The 23,544-nt window shown below is 42.1% G+C and overlaps 1 protein-coding gene across 3 annotated transcripts in view; it reads left to right on the top strand.

Annotated features, from left to right (window-relative positions):
- LOC135946044 (uncharacterized) overlaps positions 1–23,544 on the top strand; it is a 45,939-nt gene that overhangs the window by 19,522 nt on the left and 2,873 nt on the right. For 2 of the 3 annotated variants that reach the window (XM_065494069.1, XM_065494070.1), the window contains 3 exons: positions 4,470–4,514; positions 12,764–12,827; positions 22,206–22,317. The gene's annotated coding sequence lies outside the window, so the exon portion shown is untranslated. The remainder of the gene's footprint in view (positions 1–4,469; positions 4,515–12,763; positions 12,828–22,205; positions 22,318–23,544) is intronic. The other variant, XM_065494071.1, reaches the window with a different exon arrangement.

Genomic DNA, 23,544 nt, shown 5'->3' with positions numbered 1-23,544 from the left:
TCACCCGCGCCATGTAGAAAAATGGGCGTATTGTGTGACCCGCGTGCTGCCCAGATATAGTTTCGTGCGCGGCGTGAATAAAGCCCGCACTTGAGACGCAATCAAAATCTCGGTGCGCCGCGAGAGTGACGAGTTAATTAATCAAAACAAAATCCAATAAAAGCGAAAACAAACAAAAGAACTTTTGAAGAGCCAGCATCACGCTGCGCGCCACTCTTTTCGTAACAAAAAGCGCCTCTTTTATTATTTATTCCCGTCTCTCCTCTCTGGCCTGCCGGCCGGCTAGCGTACAAAGTGCTGCTGCAGCGCTCCATCGTGAGAGAAGAAAAAATATATAAAAACCAATACAATTGTGAGGAGGAGAAAATCGGCGTCTGGCTTGATAGATATCTTTCTCTCTCTCGCTCGCTGGCTCTCTTGCCCGTTGAAATAAAATAATATTTCAGATTTGACTTTTGAAGCTAGCACGATGATTCTTGTTTCCCTTTGTCAGGCGCTGAATGCAGCATAAAAAATAGCCCGACGTGCGAGAGAGAGGAAAAGAGCTCGAGATGAATAATTTTATCGAACCTTTCAGTGCCGCGAGAGAGAGAGACGAAAGTGGGGCTAATTTTTTCTAACAAATCAGATGCCGTATCTGACTTAATGATTGATTTTTGACACAGGGAAATCGTCGGCTGTTAAAAATCATCCAAACGGCTGCTGTGAAAAATTAGGCGAGCATTTGACATTATTTTCAGTCAAAAACCGAGCTCGGAAGAGCGTAAAACGTGCATTTTGATAGCCCACTTGCCGACAATGCTTTTATTCAGGCTCACAATACCTTCACAAAAGTGTTTTCAAAGGTGTCGCGGTTTATATATGCAGCGCGCCGTGTTATTTTTATGAACTGTCGAACATTAGGCCGAATTTATATTTTTGCCACATCATTTACAAATTTGTTGACCTTAATTCAGGGTATTCAACAAAATACCTCTCTCAGGTTGACTTGTTAGGTGCCAGTCGTGATGCGAATCTAATTGTAGATTTTCATTCCTCATGAGAACCTCTCTCTCTCTCTGGTACAGACAGATTGCAACTTTACCTTTGAAGATTGCTGTAATCCCTCAGGTACACTTCTCAGGGCTATTGATCGTGCTGTGTGTGGCGTCGGTCACTTGATAGGTTTCTGCGGTCGAAAAGTGCAAATATGCCATCGAAACCTCAGAGCGCAATAATTTTCTATACAAATGCAATTTTGTGGAGCATAAAGAAACACTTCCGCTCCCTATCAGAAATTAATAGGGGGTCCTTCACAGGCAATAAAAAGCCATTTATTGGAAGCAATAATTCCGACACCCCCTCGATGTGCGCACACCCTTGCCTTGGCGCCAAATTAATGTGGCGAGGAGGGAAGCAGGATGAATTCCTCGTCTGACTCACTGCGAAGGAGCAGAGAGAATCTATTAATATTTTCCTACTCCGCCCCGGCAGGAGTGACCGTATGATCTTTATTTCTACCCTGGCCGGTAATTACAGGCCTCTTCAACTCACTCGCCGGTCTTTCGGGAGACGAAAATCATATTTTATCTTTCTCTCTCTCGGTTCTGTGAAAAATGGCGTACATTGTGAAAGACCGGCCTTTTCGAAAATCTCCGCCTCCTGAGCTGGGAATTAGTTGTTTTTATCTGCTGGGCCTCATCTCCGAAATTAGCTTTTCCTCGCTAATTACCTTTACTTTTGGCTGGCGAATTTTTCATCTCAACTCTCGACTTTTCAAACATCTGCCTGCCACTCAGACAAAACAAAAAATTAGCAAAGCAAAGCTCATGAAATAGCGGAATGCGAAGGAGGAGAGCGTGAAACGAGCAGGAAAATATCCAGCGCTGAATAATTGCCAAATTTTTCCACTGGCTGACTCTAAATTTTGGTGTTCCAAGAAGTTGCCGAAATGTAATTTGGCTTGCGTGCAGATTTCTGGCTAAATGTTCTCTGTTGGCAACATCCGAGATTTAATCGTAATAAAATTATTAAAATGTAAAAGTGGTTTCCGAAATTGGCGCAGTTTTCCCACACAGCTTGAAATTAAAATCCAGAGCCTACACCCGGATCCACCAGAACCGCAATTGACAATTTTCGCTCTCCATATAATTGTTTTACTCTGTGAAAAAAAACTCCAGCCGCTTTTATGAATCCTGTGGGACTGCTTTTGAGCACGAAAACGTCACAATATACTCGGCTCTTGTATGTTTCACGGTGGAAGAGCACTCTTGCTGGAAAAAAATTGTGAAGTCAACTCGCTCGAGGGTCATTTGTCAATCAAAAATTGCAGCTGGCTCCACGCGCGGTAAAGGGAAAAATTAATTTTTCAAAAAAAGAAATATGTGTTTCTGGGGTTACAAAGGCCGCTCTTCAAATTTCTGCCCATCAAATAAATTCAACCGACCGCACAGAGAGCAAAATAAAAAAAAGGCAGGAGGCTCTCGACGCGCGCGCTCTTTTGGACTCGGAGAAAAAGTCTCACTTTTATTGTTCCAGAATTCCTGCGTGTGCTTTTTATTGTGTTGCTGGAGATTTTATCTCCGTCGATGTGAATAATTTAGGGGAGAAATTATTTACGGCGGCGCGTTTAAAATTTTACTTTAAACGGCGCAATAAAAACCTATAAAGACGCTTGTAAATTATATTCCAAATGGAAAAGCAGCCCGCGGCTTTGAAGCACACGTTTAAATGCATTTTAATTTTTAATTCCAGGGCAATCATGACATTTTTCTCTCACATTAAACCTATAGGAAAGGAAACAGTTGTCTTTTCACGCCGTTCTCAGAGATCAAAAGCGTTGAACGCGCACGGCTTTGATTTTTCCGCTCGTCTCTGTCGCCGAATAATTGATGCGTTTTTGTGGCCGCGCTGTTACTAATTTGTCCCTTTATGGTCTTTAGTCGTCAGTCAACGCTGGCCATTCTCACACAGTCTTCATTCTCCGCAGCTTTTTCCGGCTAAAAACTGTTAAATTCGGGCCACGCCGAAAGAGAATTCCCACGACGCTTTAATTGAATTCCGATTCAAATCCGTCCTGCTTTTTTTGCTGCATTTCTCAATTGATACGTGTGTGTAATTATTGCATAGCACCGTATACAGTCTGCACGCATAATGAAGTCGTCCCCTCTCTTTCTTGGCGCCGCCTCAGCCTGAATTAATTAAATTAGCTTCTCGGAATTAATCTTTGCAAACGTATCTTGTCCCTGCGCGCGCTGATGAGAACAAAAATAATGCCCCCAATTATCAATTAAAGAATCGCACCTGCATGCATCAAAAGAAAACGAGTTACATTCATCTCGCGAGCAAGTGGATTAATCACAACCGACCGCTCGACCAGGTTCACTGTCCTTTTCAAATAATTAGTCGAGCCGAATAGTCCCATAAATTTATTAAAAAAACGATATATTCTGAATCAAAAGACAATTTTTATTTATATTCGTTAATCGAATAAATATAACGTTGAAGGGTTGGCGAGCAGAGAAAAATATAAAAAAATGTAAATAAACAATTTTGATGGGAAATATTTTGTTCTGACAAAATAAAATTCCCACGCTTTTGTCTCAATACTGCTTTACCAATTTTTCCTTTGAACAGCACTCGAGTAGAATTTCCCAGGCTAGAAATGAGTCCTTTTCAAATCCAGGCATGTCGGGTGTCGTTTTCTATGTTTTTAAGGTCAGACAAGCCAAATCCGTTATCAAAATTCACGAGGAGCCAAGTGCACGTCTTTTTTATTGACCTAGCTGCGAGTCGGAACACACGCAATTTCATTATTGGTTTTTCGGCTCGGTAACCCCTAATGCTGAATAAAAAAATAAAAACCACACGCTCATTACCTCATCATCATTTGCGGCTCGCGCGTTTTTTGTTGCGTGGCGCGCGTAATTCTCTCCTTTGTCCGAATTCATATTTCATTTTATTTCACGCCGAGTTCCTTTTTTGTCAGTGTGTGCTCTGATAAACGAGTTTTTTTCTCTCGTCCGCGGAGGCCCGCGGGCCCTTTTCTGAATAAAGGTCATTATCACTCAACGCGAAAAGAACACCAATTCATTCCTAGCTTAATTATATGCAAACCAAGGATCGGGAGAAAATAAATCCGCCAGCGACTTTTATATAATGAGAAGCGGTCTTAATGAATCTCCGACACGGAGTAAAAACTGTCGACAAAAGATGTAAACGGAGCCGACTGCTGTTAATGTTCAAACCGCACGCTTTTAATTCTTCTGACTGCTCGTAAAATTTCTCGACGGGGAATTTTATAGCGTATTTATTATTTCTGGAGAGCAAACGCGACCAGGGCTTGGAGTTTGTTTGCGTTCAGAGTCAGCAGCTGACGAGCAATGTTTTCGAAAGGCCGATGTTTGGACAGAACTTGTCCCACACACGCCGAAAAACGCTCCCATGAGTAAACACAATCACTCATAACCGCTCTTTTTTACTGATTCCAGACTCTGCTTGGCTCGGGTGCAGGAGGAAATTCGTCCATTCGTCAGGTGAATACTCATCAACGGCTGAGTTATTAATAGTTTAATTTTCGTACGTGCGTCTCTCTGCGTCTCGCTCGGCCGGCCGCTTGTTAAATGAGGTGCGTGCAAGAAAACGAGTGTATGCTCAAGTTGTTGTTAATCAGAAGGTGGGGGATGATTAAAAGAATAATGGAGAGCGCGGGGCGGATGTCGAAAAAAGGAAGCGCCAACGGAAATAAGGGCTTTATTCGGTGCAATCGGAATAAATTAACAAGAAAAGCGGCAACCATTTTATTTTTTGCTTAAATAGACGCGCCTGTTTTGAAATGGCCGATGCCCTGAAAAAGGTGATTAAATTTTCCTGCAGTTTTTTATTCGCTCATCAAAAGATAAGTGTCTTTAAAACCCAATCAACGATTATTGCCTTTTTGGTTTTGGTCTTTCAGTTCCTGTGCGGTCGCGAAAAGCGAAACTTCACGCTAATTAACCAAAAAAGGGAAGGAAACGGGCAATAAAAGTCGTCTTTATTGGACCCATATACCGCGCGGCACATTTTGCTGAACGTGTGCACACCCTTATTTTCCTGGCGAATACGCAATTTTTGCCAGCACACGGTCTCCCATCGCACTTTGAACGGTTTTGTTCCAATCAAGGTTAGAGAATAAAAGCAAGCAATCCTTCGGAGGCAGCCGGAATAAAGAATATTGTCTGCGCGCGCGGCGTTCCTTTACTCTCCTCCTATGTATCAGAGGAATAGAGCTGCGGCTCGCTCGCTCACTCACTCTCTGTATTTTATTTGTGCTGAGCTGGCAAAAGAGAAAAACCGGCCGAGAACAAAATAAGGATTCCTCCTCGCCAGCTCAAGGTTAAAATAAAACATCTCATGTAACAAACAGCGCAAGGAACGCCGGCGATAATACGCTAAGCGCGTTTAAACCAGACAATTTTGCCCTGCTCCAGTATCACAAAACTTATCCGTGCGAGATGCGCATAGAGTTTCTCTCTTTCAATCGTGTAAAATAATAACCCTCCGTGCGCGGCAAGCAGCAGGATTTATGGCGAACGAACGATGCGCTTTGACCCGGCGTTGGTGCTCTGAACCGACAAGTTTGACTTCTGATCGTAGACTTCCCAAAGCGTATCACTTTACAATCGCCCACAATTGTTGCCCTCTCTCGGAGAGAGGAATTAAACGAGAAAATAAGGCGTGAATTACACTTTAAAAGGGCCATTCTACGTACCTTTTAATAATGATTAAAAGAAACTCATGTTAATAGTTACATAACAATTAAGAATAAAAATATGCTTTAATATATATTTAGATATCCTGGCTGCTTAATAGAGCAATTACTCCACATTAGTGATGATCCTTTCCTCCAGGAATCGCCCAAATTAAGTTGTTTAATTACAAAAGCCTAAAAATTTAATCGCCTGTTTCGTTTGACGACGTGAGGCCACCCTGGTGCCTACAATTTTGTCTGCAAATTGCTTTCTCACCCATGCAACGAATGAGAACGCCCTGTCGTGACTGCAGAAGATTCAATTAAAATTGTAATCAACCCCGCACTTTCCCGGAGTGCACAAACACACACGGTATTTACACACACTCGTCGGAGTTCGCCATCGACACCCAGATGCTATCAGTTATTGTCATGAGGCAGCATTTTGCACCTGAACGCAATTTTTAATTTCTCATGTGAACGAAATGAAGTCGTTTTTCCCGCGAAAAGTGCCAAAAGTGCTGCGAGATGCGTATGTGTATGATATAAAAAGTAATTATTACATTTTCTCCGCACACGAGAGAGTAATAATGAATTTGGTCGCGGCTCCAATCAGATAAGCTGGCTTTTATATTGGAGAGAAGATTGTTAGCTAGTCAGTTGTTTTGTTGCTGAAGAGATTTGTACATAATAATAAAACGTAATAATTACTCTTTGGCCGGTGCGCGCGGCGCAGAAAAGCGAGATAATGACGTTCATTATTATCAAAAAAGCAGGCTCTCCTGACGCTCTGCGTCGTTGTTTTTATGTGCCGGCGACTCGGCACGGCCGGCAATTTTACAATTTTATATTCTATATAGTAATATTAAAAACGCGTCTCGTTTTCTGCCGGAAAATTATTAAGGAGAGGAGCCGGGCAGCGCGATCGAAAGCCATTATGGGCATTAAAAGCGGCGGTGCTGGAAAATTTTTAATCTCTCTCGGATCCTCGGTGGCCCATCTCCCGCGTGATTAAACGTTTTGAACCTCCAAGACTGCGCTCCGAAGGATTGAGGAGAGAGAGAAGGAAATTATTTTAATTATCCATCAACGCGCGTTGCTAGGAACAGTTAGACCGGCGACGAACGCGTTTTATGGCCAAAAAGCAGCCACTCGGCTGACCTTTTGATTGAGAAATTCGGAATTTCTCTTTGATCGCGTATAATATACCCTTGAATTCCGAATAACTTAACTGGTCAGTGGCAAAGGTCGAATGGCTTCGATGCCGAACGGAAACTACTAGAATGCGTAACCAGGATCAATACATTAGAATTTTCACCGCAAGATGAGACTCAAGCCACGAGATTTTGAGGCTGTGTGGCTAAGTTTTTTGTGAAGTTTGAATGTTCTCAATAGCTTGAAGGGCTGGAATCTAATTTTTCCAAAAGTGATTTCTTACCCGTGGCTGACCGCGTGACCTCTGATTTTTTATCTTTAGTTTGATTTGCATTCGATGCGGCGTTACCATCAAAGAAGTCTGCTGGGAGGATACGTGACAAAGGTACGACCTTGGGTGGATCAAACTCGTCATGTTTGGTGCCGATTTATTTGTGATAGAGGTCGTGCAAGTTCAGTTTTGACGCCAAAAACACGGTTCGCCCATAAGAGCGCGGCATAATTAGGCCCTTTGAAGCGCACGTCTTTTTCTTGATGCATTGTTTTATGCAAATTGCCTGCTCGGGTGACACAAATAATCGCACTTTGGGCGCACAAAAGAAAAAAGAGGTGTCGCTCTGTCATTTTGTGACTCATTACAGAGGCCAGAGAGTGAAAAATGGTTCAGAGAAAAAGGCAGCGCCCCTCCTGCTGCTGGAAATAAATAAGCAACGCGAGTGTGTGTGTCTACCTGCCCAAAGCACAACCAGTCGGTCGAGCCTGGTTATTATTATCAGTGCTTATTTTATTCACGGCGTACGTGAATACATATTTTAAAAAGATGCGCGGCGGTGACATTTAAAAAATATCATATAATAATACAAAGGCTGCGTTTCTTTTCAGAGTTAATATATCACAATAACACTTCTGCTGCGCGCGTATTTTTGATTCCCTCTTCTTATTCTTTTTGTTCATGCGATGTAAATAATGAGCGCGGCAACAATGGCATTGTCGTCGTCGTCGTCGTTTTCAGGATCGGACGACGCGCCCTTTTTTAAATACAATGCCCGAGCGCGAGAGCAGGCATAACCGCCGCCACCGCCGCAAATTGTTTTTGTTTCATCTCGACGAGGTGGCTGCCGCGATTATCGAGAGAGCTCATCTCGTCGCGTATGACAATTATTATTCCCGCGAGGTGTGGAGTGCTGTTGGAGCAGATATGTGTGTACTAAAAAACAAGCCGGCCGCGCGGCCGGCCAGCCGATTTCCACAGTGTTAACAACGTGCCCGAACAATCGAAACTGCAATTTTGTCGCTGCCACTGGCTTTGAGAGGCAGAAATTGTAACTTTTCTCGAATCGCTAACAATAAGAAGGATTTATCTTTTTTGGACGAGTGAAAACGATGAAAAAATGAAGGAGATTATTGTGACTTCATTAGTTTGAGGGGAGTTAAGATAAGTTACTTCGTCTTACAATTATTTCGGCCTCTCTCTGCCTGTGACCGCACAAAAGTTATTGTACTCTTTGTGGAAATCAAATAAAAGAAATCAATTTGTTTTCAATCATAAATTTCATGAAACGCAATATTTTATTTTCATTCATGCTTCAAGAGGCATTCTTCAACTCGCGTTTAATGCAATATGTACCTTTCTCAGGTTCTCTGAGTTAACTTGTAAATATGCATACATAAAATCCGCGTGTGTTTGCTGTCGTTTAGCACGTTTCCAGAGTGGAAAGAAGAGAATATGCGTGTGCTCCGACGCTGAATATCGAATCTGGAGCTAAACACCGAACATTAAGTCGTGCAATACCCTGAGACAAGAAAGGTGATTTGTGCTTATTCCATTTATTCACAACCAGTTTCGTGCCGCATAAAGCGCACAGGCCAGAGCCGGGCATATGTATTCCGATTCAAAAGGCTATTAATAACAACAAACCACGTACACAAGAAGAGAGAAAGAAAACAATCTTGTGCCGGGGATTTCTCATCCAATTAAGGGAGTCCATAACGACGATCGGGCGCACGAGATTGAACGGTCAACCCGTGAGAACTTTGGCCCAAACAAAACAAACTGGCCGCACGCGGGATAATAATCCATCATTATCGTCCTCCATTGAAATGAAGGATGATACAAAAAAACTACTCCAAGTGAGGACGAACCACCCGCGCACCCTTTGAGCCGTTTCATGGCGCGCGCGGCAGGGTCTCCAACAACTCTCCTTTTTTCTTTTCAAGTTGGCCATGAGAACCGTATATTTTTATTATTGTTATTTCTCTCGGGGCGGCTTCACGAGGTGTATATTTTTCTGTCATTGAGGAGGCGGATCCCCTGGAGAAGAAGGACCTTAATCATAGTCTCGTGGTAATAAGCGAGCGAGGTGCCGAGGAATTTGTACCGCGCGCGCATTCTTCGCGACATGCGTTCGTTTCCTTACCCTTCCTTGCATCGGCAATTTTATTATGTTTGTCTCGCGGACAGACGGACGGGTTTTTTGCGATTATTCTCGCTTGACAGTGTGCGCGGCCGTGTAATTTTCAGCCTCGGCACACATAAACACCACAAGACAATGATTCTAATTGGAAGGTTCCTTGTCTCTTACAATTAGAGATATGGTTTGCAGTCTGTCAAAATTCTTGGTAGCGAAAGTTTATACTGTGTGAATTAATATTGTATTTTTTTCTCTCGACTAAAATTAAATTTACGAATGATTAAAATGATTTGGATTCGCAAAAACCGATTATCGATTGTTTTTGCTGCGATTCTTTGGACCATAAAATTAGCACGAATCATGAATTTTTGTAGCATTTTGAAAATTGATGATATCAGTTAATAAATTATGAAAAATTCCAGGCTAAAATATTGTGTTCATCCCTCGGATCATTGCAACTACCATGCGCATTTGTTAGATTTATTGGAACCTAGCCACCCATTTTAAAGCTTCAAAAAGCAACAAGTTGCAGCAATATTGCCGTTCTGGAGAAGCTGCAAACGCTACATCGGAGTGCTGAAAACTCAAGGGAAAGGCAGCAAATAATTCCGACCTGGCCGCCCACAAATTTGCGGTGCCAGGCGCTTGACCCTGTAATCCGATATGTTTTTCTGCGAAACGAAAACGCAGAGTAATTACACCAGGTAATTATACCAGGGCGAGAATTGATGGATTCGCGGGCGCACGGCATACTGATCCTCGGCGAAAAGGCGAATTCCCGACTACACACATGCTCCATTCTGTGCAAAAATGCTAATTTATCTCGTTCGCCTAATTACACACGCACACTTTGCACGGGCCGACAGTTATTAATTGCCCCGAAAGCTTTGTGCCAAAATGCAGCGGATAATTAATTAAAACACGTCCGCTCTCGCGTTTGATTGGGCGGCTCCAGATAAATTATCTCGCCCGGGAACAAAAGGCTGAAAAAAAATGGACTAGCCTTATTTTTCCTTTCTTAAAGAGGCGCTCGAACAAAAGAAAAAGGAGGGCGGGCGTCAGCGCAGATCGTCTTTTTCATCCTGTCTACCAGCATATATGCAGGGGCAGGGTCGGTTTCGGGAAAAAACACCAAAGGAGACGGCAGCCTCATTGAGGAAGGTTTCCTGTTGTTTTTGCCTCGAAGCACGTGCGCACACAATTCCAGTTCTTTTGAAGACTTTCGTGCTTACAGAGAAGATCTGCGACTTGACCGATTTGACTTTTGTTATGTTTCTTTTATTTGAAATGCTGAATAGATACAAAAAAATAACGACTGATTGTAACAAAGAAAGCGATTTAAAATACCAACGCACAAAAGTAAATCTGTTGCACATGTTTTTTCTAAGCCGTTAAAAATCGTAGTAAAAAATCGGAGTTGAGGTGTTTGAACTTGAGAAGAAATCAGAGTTTGTTGAAAATATATCCCTATAAGAGCTATTTGGCTAATTGCCTGACGCAGGATTTTATCAGCTGGGAATAAATTACAAAGTTTAGTTACTCCTAGGGGAATAAAAATCATTTTGGAATTTCGGTAACTCTACCAGAGTGATCCATCGGATTGGCGACTTTTACCGCAGTTTCGCGTTAACTTTCACGAGTCTTGCTCAAGCTAAAGTTCGTCAGGTCCTTTTTCGATGGAGCTGCCGGCCGGCAATAAAAGAGCGCGCGTACTTGGCTTCTTTTGTTTATTAACACATAAAACTCGGCCCGTGTACAAATTGCAAAATCGGATTTTCGCACATACGCGCGGCCGTGCAGCGCGGCGCGGAACACGAAAAATAAATCTGCGAGGGCCGCGCTGACACGTACGGAGAGGGGCGCGATATAAAAATTATTACGGCCCGCTGTAAAAAATAAACCAACAGCAGTTTATGAGTTTTGGATCCTCCTTTCCGTACTTTTATTCTTTTACAGCACGGCAAGCCAAATAAAATTATATTGCAGAGAGAGCCAGCCACTTGATGCTTATATGTATTTTCGAGCCAAACACACAGCCGACACAGAGCAGTGAGTGAGATGTGCTCTCGTTAAATAACACATATACATATAGATATATAAATTTGAGCGAATAATAATAATAATATACGGAGCTATAGGAGGGGTTGGCTCCGTATCTCGGCGGAAAATCTCGACTCGGCCGCGCGGCTTTGTGCGTTTTCGCTCATTCTCTCATCAGCGGCTATGGCTGGCTGCGAGGAAAAATGTAATTACCAAATTTCGGAGCGTATTCTTCACTCGCGTCTCCCGCTGGGCGCGCTGAAATCGCCGCTTTAAACGGCTGCACAATTATTTCTCGCAATTATATGAAGCTACGGGTGACGAATTTCCGTTTCGCCCGCGCGCGGTGATTGCATCTTGCGTGTGGAAAAAGTGCGAGCGCAGCGGGCTTTTTCCACCTGAATAATGAAATTCATGCAAAAGTCGCCAAGGCCGTAAATTCTGCCTTTCGCTGCTCGTCAAGTGCGCCGAGACAGCCTATTTATTTAGCCGCCGAATATTGTTCCCGCGTAGGGCTAGCTATTTATTTTCCCAGCGTCGTTTCTCAAAGTTCATTAAGGCACAATAATTCAGCTCGTTAATACCGCGCGCCGAAGAGCAAGGGACTCGCACTCACCTGCATGCACGCCGTCTCCGCCGGAGACATAAATTATCCTCAATAAAAAGCTATTATTAAAAAAATGAGCCTGGCGCAGGGCCAAAAATTTATTCTTTCTTCAAGAGAGGGACTAATTTCTCGCTCGTGGTGCCAGCCCTGATTGTAAATTATCTTTCCGGACCGTGTCCCGCGCATAATGAAAACACTAATTGTCCGGCTTTTATTGCTGCTTAATTTCAAAACAGCAAGAAGCCCCTGCCACCAGGGATCCTGCGAAATACGCTCAGCTGCCCCTATTTGTATAACAGGCTGTGAAATCCTTTTTGCTGTGGGAACGTAAAGCAAGAAAAAGCAGCTGAAAACATTTGTTTTATTAAGCCAAGTAAATAGGCTTACTACTCATTACCGAATAAAATGTTGTTTAAGTTCTCTGTATAGTTTAAAAAAAAATCGTAATTGCTTTGAAACTGCGAGTGAAAAAACAGGATTTAGCAGCTACAGAGGAAAATAAGAAAAATTAAAATATCTCGTCCCTCTATGTTATATGCATTATGGTCTTCGTCAAAATGTTCTAAAACATTCTAAGTAGAATAGAAATTATTAATTTCATCTATAACTTTATTTTCCTTTGTTTTAGCATCTTACAAATTACACATTATACTACCGGACAGGAAAACATTTCATAGATTATAAACATCCTTACGCGGTAAAAATTATTTTGTATTAAATCAAACATGAAAATGAAAATCCAACCAAAAAAGAACAATTTATTTCAGCTAAACACTTCTTAGCTGCCCCCATTCCTCTTCGTGATAAATTCGAATTTAACACATTTTGCCACGTTTGTTGCAGATTCTGAATGATGGACGACCAGCAGTTCTAGCTGTAACTCGAAACAAAGGAGTGGAAACAAGAGGTGAGTTGCAACGGCCCGACGCACAACCCCCAATCCACGTAATATATCACTTGCTTCCGGTTCAATTTGTCAATCAGAAGGGAAAGACGGCGTAAATTTTTGGAAAGACTCCTATTATGATGCTTTAGAGAGGATAATTAAATCAATCAGCCTCTGTGAAGCGAAATTATGGGTATACGAAACGAACGGCCCCGAAGAATGACAGCGCGTGTTTCACGATATAGAGCCCGCTTGCTTTTAATTCCGGAGTGCTGGGGGGTGGTCTTCGTGTATTTCTAATAATAGGGTAACCTGGAGTATTGGATTTCAAAAAGCTGACGGCCAAATATTCCCTTTCTGAGCGAGCCTTGTTAACCGCAGTTTGTTCTAACACAGATCCCGTGGGGAGAGGAAATAGCGAGTTTTTGTCAGATGGTTTACGAAATCCTAGACGCTGACAGCCCCTAATATTATTACTTTGCAGCCATAACGCAAGTGGAGCGTCGTAAAATGAACTGTTTTCTATAAAAAAGTCGGGTATGAGCCAACATCATCTAAAGGATAACATAATTGCTTAATTTTTCCCCATAGTCTCTAAAGGATCAATCGAAACATGACTTAACTCTTACAACGGAAATTTTAAGAAAACCATTCATAGAGGTCTCCATTCACAGACTGTTGAAAAAGGGACAACTGCACGTGATCACAAGAATGTGGGGTTAATTCCATTAAAATTTTTTCACACCGTTTACAGGGGCTGAGTAATAATACCGAACCTAAAGAATAGAAAATAGTGGTGACATTCCACGGTGCACAATGATTGAAAACTAAAATTATCATAACAAGTGCCGAGGCAGCAACCCTCTAGACTGGAAGAATAGATTTAGATTTTGACGCGCAACGATTTTTCACACAGTAAGGCCTCCCAGTGTGAAGGCAAACCCCTGTTTAGCCGCGCTATTAGCATCTCTCTTCTCGGCCATCACACGACTTTTATTTCTCTCTAATCCTGTACACACTCGATGCACCGGCGCATGAAACCGCAGAAATGAATCTCGAGAAAGGAACGGCGCTTATCCAAGCTGCAAGTGTGTACACCTCTGCGGTCTACCGGCTTCCTGCCTTTTTTCCGTTTTTCTTGCCACGCAGCAGTGTCGGCGGTATGCGACAGAAATTCCATTCGCGTGCAGGACCGGATTTTCGCGCAGCAGCCGCCAAAAACGGCGCCCCGGGCGCTGTTTCTGCGCGAAAGGGGACGAGCCGCGGGGGGCCTAATCCCTGACGCCCATAACTCCTCGCTCTATTCAGGCGAATGAGATCATGATGGGAGCAGCAAATTACAATAATAGTCGCGCACGTACTCATTATTTTTGCAGTCGACCCTAACGAGAGAGGGGGGGGGGGGGGAGACATGAGATGTGGGACAGGAAATTTCGTAACGCGCAATTTAGACAGGAAAACACAAATCCAGATGGAATTCAAACCACCTATAACGCATTGGAAGACGTCCAAATCGACTCCAAATGCTAAATTCAACCTTCAAGCATAAGGTGCAGACTGAAATATGCACAAGGATCTAAAATCAACAGACGCTGCCAGGGTATTAAGTCTGAAAAAGCATTTAAATCCGCTTCACTTTATGTTCAATTTGCAACTCTTTTCTTAGCTGATGTAATTAACAAATTACCTATCTCTATTTTTATTGTTTGAAAAAATAACAAATATACACTTAATCCTCTAATTTGTCTCACAAAATTCCCTTCAATTAAAATTATCAATTTGAAATTTTTGATCAATGTTTTTTTTAATTTCTTAAGAATGTTAAATCAAGAAATTGTGACATTTAACTTCATTCACTTCAGGTCAGGCTTCACGAATTAAAAAAAATCGTCACTAACTAAAACGTTAGTCAGATCAAAACCCTGAATGGTGTTATTAGTTGTCTTATTTCAAACAAAAACAATAAAATAACTCGACTCAGAACTCCAGTGATGGAGCAACAGGCAAGCTTAGAGCGATTAACCGTCAGAAAATCATACATGCGATTGACTGCAAAAAAGTTCATCGTCAGAAACCACAATAAGTCATCATACCTTTCTCAGGTGCACGTGTGTGTATTATAAGTCATGTGAGGCGTCTCGCTCAGGGTCGATTGACTCGAATTGCGTCTGAATCGCGTTTCAATACCAAATACAGCCGTTCGCAATTAGCAATTGGAATGAGGAAATTCGTGTAATGAACGTTTTCGCGCCTCTCTCTCAGCCTCCCGCGGGCGACAGGGTAATTACCGCCGGAGGAGGAAAGAAGCAGTACAAAGGATGTTTGCAGCTGCACCTTTTTAATCCATTACACACATGCGCGGCGGCGACAGATGGCCCTCCCCGGGTGATTGGAAATGACTCGGTTTGGCGCGTGTGCATACGGCAGTGCCATATTTGCACCGCACAAATATGATCCATATCGCGTGCCGAACCTGGACCAACAGCAGCTTTTGGAGGCTGGGATCGAGTGTCCCAGCGCGTCTCGTTTGATTCAAACTGTATACTTTGTTGATTCCTGAAAAGTCAATTATTATAAATGAAAATGTTTTATGGCATGTACGAACATTTTGTGTGTGCTAGCCTTATCGGCAAATTTAATGTGTTTTTAGAGCCAGTCTTGCAAAATTAAAATTTATCTGAATTTAACAGTCAATCCAGTCTTGATATCACTTGTTAAAATATATTTTAAATTGACTGCCCGGGAAATAATTTTGGAATTGGCCCGAGAGCAAAGAAGAAACCAGTTGGCAGACGAAGCAATTAAAAATTTCCGCGTTTAATTGAAGTAATGAAACGAGCCGCAGCCGGTAATCTATTTTCATTATGGCTGTAATTTATCGGGCATGACTGTGCAACTCGCACTTTTTCTAATGAGAAAGAAAACGAAAACGCATGCACGGCTCAGAATTAAATCGGTTCCACTTGCATCTCTCTCTCTCACACACTCTTGACGAGGATTTCCAATTCAAAGGACGTGCCGTGAATGAGTATGTGGACATGAAAGGGAGCCAAATCGCATCAGAAAAGATGAGATTTCAGAGCCGCGTCGCAACGACGCACCGAATAGCAATGAGAGCGCGCGGGGGAGCAAGTAATAAGTTTTCTGCATTGTTTTCTCTTCGTGCGAAATTCGCTGCTCCTCAGTGCGAGAGACTGATTTTTAGATGATTGTCACGCGCGATATTTTTCTTTTATTATTATTTCGATTATTCGTGCGTCCTCCCCCGTAGTTTTTGCTTGTGGGAAAAATAATAACGCTCGAATGACATATTGTTTGCTTTTCTCTGGAATTCATTTGAATAATAGCAAAAGGGGGAAGGGAACGCCATTCCGTAATTGCTGTCTACAAAATTAAACTGCCAGGGGCGGTGAACAAACGACAAAAATAAACATTTGCAAAAAATTGCCTAGCGAAAAAGTTTAGCTGTTGATTGAAATTTTCAGATTATTAATAATCAAAGTTAGCAAATGCTACATTCTAAAGTTAGACACTCCAAAAGTTCTCATACAAAATGAAACGTATAAATCATTGTCATTTATGAGATTAAGACGAAATTTTCACACAGCTTAGTTTGCGAGACTTTATCAACAATAAATGAGCCTGTCGGCAGATGAATTTCGAAACCAAGGTTGTGTCTATAAAGACAAGGAAAACATTTAAAAATCTCAGCTTTTACAAGCTTTTTTCATACATAACGGGTTTAAAGCTAATGCACCTTTGCTGTCCGATTTTTACAATGTTTAACAAATGGATTTTAGACAAAACACTTCAGCTCCTTTCTTTCTTCATTTTTTTTCACAGAAATTTAATTTCCTGGTTTTACAATTGCACCGGCGTAATGGGAAACACACGTTTTCTTGCTCTCACTGCGGCAGATGGTTCGGGCTGTCTGTCGGGTGATTTGAATGGTGGGTCTTCGCATCGAGAGGTGGTCGTCGCGAGGCACACAAAGAAAGTGTTTTCCCCGCGTATGGTACACGCACGGCTTTGCTGCATCATGCAATCAATTAAAGCGGCTTAACAAACTGCGGCGTCGAAATGAATCCCTTCAAATTAGCCGCGACAAGGAGTCGGGGCTCCAATCAGGAATTCTTGTTCCAATGCGAAGACGAGCCAGCAACAAAGCTCTCGAAGGTACATGTGGGAAATTATTTATTTCTCACCCTTTCCTTGGAAAATCTAATCAGAGAAACGCAGCTAGGAATTAGTAATACGCACTTTACGCTGTTTTGTGTAGAGACACGGTCCGATCGGCTCGAATGAAGCAGAAATTTGAGAGAAAAAAAAATCAAGGACGCGTATTTTAAACAGAAACAAATTACCTCTGAGGCTCCTTAGGGGTCAGATATCTCTGAAGTACCAAGAAATTCTTCAGATGGGTCACTGGAGTTCAGTTCCGGGGTTTGAAACTGAATTCTGGATTCCTTTTTCGAAACAGATGGTGCTTTCGCAAGTAGAAATTCGCCCTCGGTGCCGATGCCGTGCTCGACTATTAATTTAAATTAAAACGGCCCGCGCGCACAATGAAGCCGAATGGAACGCAATTTTGCTTTGTGAGTACATGCACGCGGCGGCGGCTGAGCGTCGGCGCTCAATTAATAAAATGGCCGCTCGAGAAACAATAGAGACCCAAACGAGGAATGCACCTTAACATATATAATGTAAACCCTGGCAAAAGGTCAAAGGATTCGTTCATTCGTTGCCTGCTGTTTCCATGCACAAAAGAAAGTTTCCACGAAAGGATGGAAACACACGATACCCGGTTGGAAATTTCATGCAGGTGCACCTGATTATGAAAAAGATCTGCGGCACCCGCGTTTCTCCCCAACCCCTATACAGGTATCACGTGTTCCCCACGTTTTCACGTGTAAAATGAAAAAAATGAACTGCCCACGAGTCTGCTGCTGCTGCTGCTGGCGACACTGCAAGAGCGAAAACTCGAGCCGGCGGGTGTCATTTCGGGAGACAACATCACTCCGCGCCGAGAGGGAAACCTTAAAAGCTGGAAGACGCAATGCTGCCTGCTCGGAAAGGGCGAGCGTCGCAAGGTGTCGATTTCGACCTGAAACTGAACACGCGTCTCTCTCGCTTCGCCAGACCCTACACGAGGAGATAATTAACGAGTTTTAGCAGCTGATGATGAGCTGAAATTACAAACGGACACCAACATTTGGGTCATTTTCGCTCAAAAATGGCTGCAAACTGAAATTATCAGTTAGAATTGTGCAAAAACTGTTAATTTACGTGGAAAATAATTAAATATCTTAATATGATTTCTGGCACAAAATAGCAAGTTTTGAAATCAACAATATGTTTCCACAAATATTATGTGCAAATTAGTGCTGGTCTTTTTGCATCATTAAAATTCGAGCGTGTTTTTCCGCTAATTATAAGTCGTTTTCTCTTATGTTTCCGTTATTAAAAAGATAAAATCAAAGCCATTAAAAGTGACTTTTGGAATTCCAAAAATATTGTCTATTGATAGAAAACACTAAAAGAGAAGGTCACTCGAGGAAATTTCGAAAAAATTGATTAGAAAGGGGCGTGCTTCCTAATAAAATGAAATAGAGGCGTGACAGGAGCCAAATCCACGGGAAAATCGAGAAAAACCATAGAAAAAATTTATGCACATCCCTATAAATTATTCCTATTCTTCAGTAGGTTTAGAGACCTTTTACAGTAGACCCTGCAAGCTGAAAAAGCGTCTCTCATTGTCAGTACAGTCGATACTAATTTTCTTTCTGCTCTTTCATTGCAATGACGAAGGGCTTGCTACTGTGAGTGTATTTAGCCTGCGATACAATATTATTTTTAATTGCCAGTTTGACTAACAACGACGAAGAACGACAGGCAGGGTCGTCTTTCTTCGAGCCGCACTGAAAGAAATATGGATCGTGCTTCTGGACCAGCGAGAGAGAGAGTTCAGAGATCCTCCTTGCTCTGAAGGTGCCAATTAATTTAATTTTACCTGTCGGCCGTACGCCAGGATTAAATATTTATAGAGACAAATTCGGAATTTATGGTTCAGCCTCATTAGACCAATTAAACACGCCGCGCGGCCATGCTGCCCGGGCATTTCTTCGGAAATTTTGGACAGGAAGCTGGCTCTCTTGTTTTCGAGCAGAAAAAATCGCAATGCTCTGCTGACTCAAATTACCCGGCTCTCTTTTCTAGTATAAAAACCGTGAACGAGCGCAGCCCTTTGAAGAGTGCCGCCGCCGCGTCCGAAATCCCCCGCGATTTTATTTATTTTCAGAAGTTAAGAGAGGGAGAGAGAGAAATAACGATTTTGTCGCAACAGATTGCCGTGGATTTTGCTGAAAAGCGCGGAATTTCTCCCGCGGGCTGCGAGAATCAATCAGGTGCTGCGCGCGGAGTTTGGCCAGGCGGATCGTTAGCGGCGGGCACCGAGCATTCCATAAATCATCCTAATTTGATGCACATGCTTTGACCTCAGCGCAGCCTCTTGTTTTGCTCTCGCTCGCTAATTAAGGTTAAAAACATCCGCAACCGAGGAAACAAACAGCCGTGGTTGTGCTCACCGTCTCCGCTTTCAGTGTGTGCACGGGCCAATTAAAAACAGCCAAAATGAGCTTTGAAATATGGCTTTGTGAAGGAAATGATCAGTTTTGAGTGAGCGCAGATGCTGCGCCGCGACGGTTTACGATCCTGAAATTAAAGCCGCCAGCTCTAACTGACCACGACCAAAACGGATAATCAACCTTTTGCCGTAACGTCCGACCTGTCGGCTGCGCGGAGTGATATAAAAATGAGGTTTAATTACCATTTCGCTGCCTGGAACACTTATTAGAATCGGCGAAAAGCTCCAACACGCACACACGGCTGCCTAATTTTTATTTTGGTTCAATCGAAACGCATCCTTAAAGGTTCACGATTTTACGCAGGAATATTGCAAATAAAAAAGACTTTGATATAGACAATTTATCTGACATTGGGCTATCCATCATCATGGGGTGGTGTGTCGAGGAGTCCAGAATGGAAAGCTTTCTTAATTGTCTTTTAATTATCATCTTAGTCGTAGCTTGTAGATTTATATTTCATCAGATAAAGCAAATCTTGCAATTTTTGAACTTATACGGAATAAAAAAAAACATTGGGCTACATTTTTTCATTCCAATTTTATTTAAAATCGATTAAAACTAGCTCAAAATTAGATGTTGTCACAAAAGGCAGCATTAGGTGTCGCCAAATGAAAAATTCTTTCAGTGAATATTCAAGGAAATGAGATGCCTTGGTAATATTACAAAATAAATGGAAACATTTTTCCCCAGTATAAATTTTATATAAACTGCGGGCTAGAAACGGTGACCTAAATCGGCTAGAATGCTTTTCACCGAAAAATACGTCAGCCACGTTAGTAAAATTTAAGCAAAGATCTAATTAATTCAAGATTATTTAAAAAAACACACACACAAAGTTAACAGCAAGTAAATCAGGGAGAATCTAATCGGCACAAGTTGTCTGATGTCATTTCAGCAGCATAAATTAGAAATAACATCGTGCAGAGGCCAAAAGTCTTCTTCCTGGCCCGATGAGCGAACACTAAACCCTAATGGAAATTCAATGTTGGTGATTTCGCCGGCATTTCTTTCTTCACGTGTCCCGCCGCGGTCGTCTCCCGGTCGGTTTCAATCCGTTGGCGTGGCATTTTGCTCCGCGGCGGCGAGTGAAGAGGCAGCGAAACAATAGATCTTTTATTGGTCTCGTCTGCCTGAAATTTATAGCGGCAGGAATATTTTGCGCGTCGGCAAACGGGGAATTTATTTATTGGGAGCCCGTGAAAGAACAATCAAATTCCCAGGCAGGAATGAAAATTTATAATACGCGTCGTCGTGTTTGCACAAGCCGGAGGAGCAGGAGAGAGAGAGAGAATGAGAATCGCGAAATCCCGAGCGAGAGTGTGTGCCTGCCTGCCCTCGCGCTTGTTAAACTCCTCAACGCGCGCGCGGCCTTGGATTTTTGATTATGGCTCCAGATTAAATGGAAGAAAGAAAGAAAAAGCCAGCGGTCGCCTCCTTGCCATCCTCGCGAATAAAATAGCGCGCAAACTGGTCTGGCAAATTGAGGGTTCGGCCGAATTCCCCGCTCGCGCAGTTTATTTCATTACTCGGCATTATCGGTCCTCGGCGATGAGGCTTGCCGCAATTATTGTCGTTAATCCGTCTTGCCCGCGTGGAAAATTAAATTATACACATTTACTTTCGGGACGGGGGTTATCACACTTTGGAACGAGTTTTTCAAATCTTAAATTACGGAAAATTGGTCATCCAGTACTCAGGATGAAAAGTCTATTAGTTCTTGCGAAACGGTTCGGATTCAGCTGTAAGCAGTAACCGTCATAAAATTCTCAGAGAGTAAAATTTTGTGTCGCCCATGAAAAGACTTTGCTCCCGGTTGTGTAAGACGGCAATTTTATTGATTTACCTGGAAAAAAACGACAAAATACGTTTCAAAAAAGCTATATTTATAAAACCATGGGAACTTTGAATAGCAGACAATATTAAATAGAACAATTCTCTGGGATATGTAAATTATTAAGAACTAATCCTAAGGCACAGCGCTTTTTGTTCTTTTAAAATAAGAATATAGAAATAATTATATTTTTTGTCAAACGACCAAAATGAAGCTACTCATCTTTTCATCAGCTCAGAAAATTTGGAGCAGTTATTAACGAGCGTTAACTAACGATTTTCCTGGGCCAAAGTCTATAATCTGAGGATTTTCTGGCGCATCGATCCAAATTAAATCGTCACGTGAGGATTTCATTCTTCTTCATGGTGCTTCATAACTCTCCGTCGATTTAAAAAAATTCCCTTGTTGATCTTTCTTATTACATCGTCTGACTTGTGCCTGAATTCAACCACAAACTAAAACGTAGCATCATAAGAGTTTCTTTTTTTAGAAAAAAAATATCACCGTCTGGTCCATATGTTTGAAGGGCGTTCGATAAATAGCGATTAGGGCATCCCTACGTGCCCAAGCCATAAATTCACGGCCAGAAAGTGTGACTTTTACTTTAGGGTGCTAAATTTTATATATAAAAAAGGAATACTAACAGCCACCTTTCCACCTGGAAACTCGGTGGAAGGAGCAGTGAGTAAATCACCATTTGAGCAGAAGCCGCTGATAAAATTGTTGGCCATCTGCTTTTTGAGGCCGTAAAATATTCCCGGACCCAATAAAAACGAGAGAGAGAGAGAGAGCGAAAGACGCGTCTGATTGCCTGCGAGGCAGGTGCGAGACGTTCCGTTTCACTCTGCCTCCGCACCTACTTGAGCTGCGTGAAGCAGAAATAAAAATGCAGATGAATAATTTGTCTCTTTGTGTGTGTTTCAGACTTTTGATTATCATCCGCCGCGCCAAGTGGACAATAATTGTTTGTAATGACGTCATCGTAACGAGCTGCAATCGAAAATTGAAAGAGCGGCCCGACTCGTCAATTCAGCAGGTTGGTGAATTATAATAAATTACATAAGAAGCAGCCGCGCGGTCTTACGAAAAGCAGGCGTGAAAGGAATTTTTACAACTGCACATAAAATTGAATTACTGTCACATAAATTTCCTTTTTTGGGCTATCACCCGCTTAATGAGTCGCGGCGGCGCACATCAAATTATTTTACCGCGCCGTGCGTACAATGCGCTGTAAATTAACTTTTCCCTTTCTTTGCCTGACGCCGACAGATGCGATGGCGAATTTTACACGTCTAATCCGCTCTTCTACGCGCCACTTCCGTTTCCCTAATTGAATCGGCTGAAAGAGTTATGATCGGCTTTGTCGCTCGCCGCGAAATGCGCTAATTGTAACGAATCGCTTGTACTGCTGCTTCGCCGCCAAGTCCGTGACGCGCAATCCATTACTCACATTATATGAGGCTGTGTTTGACAAGTGCCTGGCAGTATTCCCAGGGTGATTCAATGTTCGAAGTGGTTAGTTTATTGCTCTTTAAATAGAATGACATCCCTGGGGAGCAAAATGTTGCAAGGGAGAGTTAGAGATGTCAATACCTCGTTTCATTTCTTTTGTGTCTACCTTTTCTGTCAAAACATTTATGTATTTCAATGGTCACTTTTCCTTTTTCCGAGTGATTGATTTTCAGGGTTTGGCAGTCTCTAGCGTTAAAAATAGGGATTTCAGTCACATTCAGAAGGATTTCTTTTCATATTTCCAATGTATTGGTTTAAAAATTTAAATAGGGATTTTTTCTCTAGCTTTAAATCTTCTGTTCCTTAAAACAAAGTTATCCGTCTATTAAAAAAAAGAATGAGGAAATTAGGAAAATTCATGATGAAAAGATACCAAATATTTTGTGATTTTGCTCAAAATTTTTGCCATTTTCAACGTAAAAACTCTAAACAACTAATATGCCATGTGTATCATAAATATTTCGTAGTCAAGCGTTTAAAGGAATTGTGTAGTTTTACAGGCGCTATAAACAGTTTTAGACGATTTTGAGATTGGCTCAAAAGTCGTAAAATTGTGCCTTTCGCGCTCATCTAATGCCTCAACGCGCAGAAAAATAGTTAATATTCTAACCTGAGATATCAGCTATTTTCCATAAAAACGCATTCAATTGGGGACGCAACATAACACTTAAATAAATTTGCTTTCTTATACTGTTCCAAATGTGTTGTAACAAAAATGAGCGTGAGAAAAACAGTGAAAAAATCGGGTGGC

Source organism: Cloeon dipterum, chromosome X (assembly GCF_949628265.1).
Source record: "Cloeon dipterum chromosome X, ieCloDipt1.1, whole genome shotgun sequence".
In the NCBI taxonomy this organism is placed as follows: Eukaryota; Metazoa; Arthropoda; class Insecta; order Ephemeroptera; family Baetidae; genus Cloeon; species Cloeon dipterum.
The sequence above is the reverse complement of the archived record's forward strand: the minus strand, read 5'-3'. Positions and strand labels throughout refer to the sequence as shown.